Genomic DNA, 4821 nt, shown 5'->3' on the forward strand with positions numbered 1-4821 from the left:
CATTGTTAAAATATTTATTATTCTCACATTGTTGATATAAATGATTGTTAGAGTGTAATAATTATTGTCACCTGTAGTAATGCCACTATGATACAACATTTGTATTATAATCCTTAAACAAAGTAAGTGCAAAACTCATATAAATAATCACTAAATGGAGAACTGGGGGTGGGTTTAAATAAATTACCTTTTTTTTTTTGTTGCTCTCTTTTAGGTAAAACTAAACAATCATGCATTACATACTATACATTACCTTTTGTTTTTATTTATGAAAAACAACACAGTACATCTAAAACATTTTGTTTTTATTTATGAAAAACAACACAGTATATCTAAAACAATTTGTTTTTATTCATGAAAAACAACACAGTATATCTAAAACAATTTGTTTTTATTTATAAAAAACAACACGGTATATCTAAAACATTTTGTTTTTATTTATGAAAAACAACACAGTGTATCTAAAACATTTTGTTTTTATTTATGAAAAACAACACGGTGTATCTGAAACATTTTGTTTTTATTTATGAAAAACAACACGGTGTATTTAAAACATTTTGTTTTTATTCATAAAAAAAACAACACATGTATCTAAAATGATAAATGATAAATGGGTTATACTTGTATAGCGCTTTTCTACCTTCAAGGTACTCAAAGCGCTTTGACAGTATTTCCACATTCACCCATTCACACGCACATTCACACACAAATTTTTTGCGCTCAATGAAGCATCTCCTCCTAACTATACGAATGCGCATGTTGCCCGCCCTCTTAAAAGGGGAGGGGGTGTCGCACTAATATACAATGAAAATTTCAACCTTACCCCTAACCTAAATAATAAATATAAATCGTTTGAGGTGCTTACTATGAGGTCTGTCACACCGCTACCTCTCGACCTAGCTGTTATTTACCGCCCCCCTGGGCCCTATTCGGACTTTATCAGTGAATTCTCAGAGTTCGTTGCTGATCTAGTGACGCACGCCGACAATATAATCATAATGGGGGACTTTAATATCCATATGAATACCCCATCGGACCCTCAGTGCGTGGCGCTCCAAACCACAATTGATAGCTGTGGTCTTACACAAATAATACATGAACCCACGCATCGCAACGGTAATACAATAGATCTAGTGCTTGTCAGGGGTGTCACCACCTCCAAAGTTATGATACTTCCATATACTAAAGTAATGTCCGATCATTACCTTATAAAATTTGAAGTTTTGACTCTTTGTCAACAAGCTAATAATAATAATAACTGCTATAGCGGCCGCAACATTAATGCTGCCACAACGATGACTCTTGCTGACCTACTGCCTTCGGTAATGGCACCATTCCCAAATTATGTCGGCTCTATTGATAACCTCACTAACAACTTTGACGATGCCTTGCGCGAAATTATTGATAGTATAGCACCGCTAAAGCAAAAAAGGGCCTCTAAAAGGCGCACCCCATGGTTTACAGAAGAAATTAGAGCTCATAAATTATCATGTAGAAAACTGGAACGCAAATGGCGCGCGACTAAACTTGAGGTTTTCCATCAAGCATGGAGTGATAGTTTAATAACTTATAAACGCATGCTTACCTTAGCTAAAGCTAAATACTACTCAAATCTCATCCGCCTCAACAAAAACGATCCTAAATTTCTGTTTAGTACAGTAGCATCGCTAACCCAACAAGGGACTCCTCCCAGTAGCTCCACCCACTCGGCAGATGATTTTATGAATTTCTTTAATAAGAAAATTGAACTCATTAGAAAGGAGATTAAAGACAACGCATCCCAGCTACAACTGGGCTCTATTAACACAAATACGACTGTATATACGACGGACACTGCCCTCCAAAATAGTCTCTCTATTCTTGATGAAATAACATTAGAGGAATTATTACAGCGTGTAAGTGGGATAAAACAAACAACATGTTTACTTGACCCACTTCCTGGGAAACTTATCAAGGAACTGTTTGTATTATTAGGTCCATCAGTGTTAAATATTATAAACTTATCACTTTCCTCCGGCACTGTTCCCCTAGCATTCAAAAAAGCGGTTATTCATCCTCTGCTCAAAAGACCTAACCTTGATCCTGACCTCATGGTAAACTACCGACCGGTCTCCCACCTTCCGTTTATTTCTAAAATTCTCGAAAAAATTGTTGCACAGCAGCTAAATGAACACTTAGTGACTAACAATCTCTGTGAACCTTTTCAATCCGGTTTCAGGGCAAATCACTCTACGGAGACAGCCCTCGCAAAAATGACTAATGATCTATTGCTAACGATGGATTCTGATGCGTCATCTATGTTGCTGCTTCTTGATCTTAGCGCCGCTTTCGATACCGTCGATCATAATATTTTATTAGAGCGTATCAAAACACGTATTGGTATGTCAGACTTAGCCTTGTCTTGGTTTAACTCTTATCTTACTGACAGGATGCAGTGCGTCTCCCATAACAATGTGACCTCGGACTATGTCAAGGTAACGTGCGGAGTTCCCCAGGGTTCGGTTCTTGGCCCTGCACTCTTTAGTATTTACATGCTGCCGCTGGGTGACATCATACGCAAGTACGGTGTTAGCTTTCACTGTTATGCTGATGACACTCAACTCTACATGCCCCTAAAGCTGACCAACACGCCGGATTGTAGTCAGCTGGAGGCGTGTCTTAATGAAATTAAACAATGGATGTCCGCTAACTTTTTGCAACTCAACGCTAAGAAAACGGAAATGCTGATTATCGGTCCTGCTAGACACCAACATCTATTTAATAATACCACCTTAACATTTGACAACCAAACAATTAAACAAGGAGACTCGGTAAAGAATCTGGGTATTATCTTCGACCCAACTCTCTCGTTTGAGTCACACATTAAGAGTGTTACTAAAACGGCCTTCTTTCATCTCCGTAATATCGCTAAAATTCGTTCCATCTTGTCCACTAGCGACGCTGAGATCATTATTCATGCGTTCGTTACGTCTCGTCTCGATTACTGTAACGTTTTATTTTCAGGCCTCCCTATGTCTAGCATTAAAAGATTACAGTTGGTACAAAATGCGGCTGCAAGGCTTTTGACAAAAACAAGAAAGTTTGATCATATTACGCCTATACTGGCTCACCTGCACTGGCTTCCTGTGCACTTAAGATGCGACTTTAAGGTTTTACTACTTACGTATAAAATATTACACGGTTTAGCTCAGCCTATCTCGCCGATTGTATTGTACCATATGTCCCGACAAGAAATCTGTGTTCAAAGAACTCCGGCTTATTAGTGATTCCCAGAGCCAAAAAAAAGTCTGCGGGCTATAGAGCGTTTTCTATTCGGGCTCCAGTACTCTGGAATGCCCTCCCGGTAACAGTTAGAGATGCTACCTCAGTAGAAGCATTTAAGTCCCATCTTAAAACTCATTTGTATAATCTAGCCTTTAAATAGACCCCCCCTTTTTTAGACCAGTTGATCTGCCGTTTCTTTTCTTCTCTCCTCTTCTCCCCTGTCCCTTGCGAGGGGGAGTTGCATAGGTCCGGTGGCCATGGATGAAGTGCTGGCTGTCCAGAGCCTGTGCATCGGTTGGGGACATCTCTGCGCTGCTGACCCGTCTCCGCTCGGGATGGTTTCCTGTTGGCCCCGCTGTGGACTGGACTCCCGCTGATGTGTTGGATCCACTGTGGACTGGACTTTCACAATGTTATGTCAGACCCACTCGACATCCGTTGCTTTCGGTCTCCCCTAGAGGGGGGGGGGGGTTACCCACATATGCGGTCCTCTCCAAGGTTTCTCATAGTCATTCACCGACGTCCCACTGGGGTGAGTATTTCCTTGCCCGTATGTGGGCTATGTACCGAGGATGTCGTTGTGGCTTGTACAGCCCTTTGAGACACTTGTGATTTAGGGCTATATAAATAAACATTGATTGATTGATTGATTGACACTGATGGCGGGAGCTGCCATGCAAGGCGCTAACCAGCAGCCATCAGGAGCAAGGGTGAAGTGAGCTATATTTGAGCTCATTTAGTTTCCTTTAAGTCATCTCAATTCAATGTATATGTCATGACACACTATTTGTATGTAATATGGCTTTTAATTTGTTGCGGCTCCAGACAAATTTGTTTTTGTATTTTTGCTCCAATATGGCTCTTTCAACATTTTGGGTTGCCGACCCCTGGTCTACCCGGCAACCGTAGCATTCGCTCTGCATGAACTTGTAGATGGCCTGGCTGAGGAGATGAAACACGGCCGTTTTCACCGTGGTGGCAAAAAACAACCACAGACCCCCATCGGTTTCATCGTTGATGTACAATGTGGGGTCCAAGAGTAACGGGGATGGTGGCTGGGATAATGGGGTAGTTATGTTTACGAAACAATTCTCCTTTTCCACCACCGTATCGTTGTCGGGCAAAGACTGTGTAACGTCGTTGGTTTTCATCCCTCGTCTGCCGAAGCATCTGCTGAAGCGACACGGCGGGATTGAAGGCGTTTTTTCGTCGTTCACATCCTCCGTCATCTCAGGAGGGTTAAAAATCTCTCTCAAGGTTGCTTCATCAGTCATGTTCACGGATAGTTCATCAGCCGTGTTTACGGATGGTTTAAATTTGTCCTGCGGTATAAAAGAGGTCTTTACGCGTCTAATGGTCTTGTTTGGCATTTTTTTGTTTGAGAGATCCGTGCGTTCAAAAAGGGAAACGATGTGGCTTAGTCAAAAATTGCAGGGTCGGTTTGTTTTTAAAGAAAATTTAAAAAAGGAAAACCGATGTGGATTGGTCAAAAAATTGCGGGTTGTTTTCAAAGGGGGAGGAGTCCTATAAAAAGTCTCGACCAATCAGACTATCGGA

Source organism: Entelurus aequoreus, linkage group LG06 (genome assembly GCF_033978785.1).
Source record: "Entelurus aequoreus isolate RoL-2023_Sb linkage group LG06, RoL_Eaeq_v1.1, whole genome shotgun sequence".
NCBI classification, from domain to species: Eukaryota; Metazoa; Chordata; class Actinopteri; order Syngnathiformes; family Syngnathidae; genus Entelurus; species Entelurus aequoreus.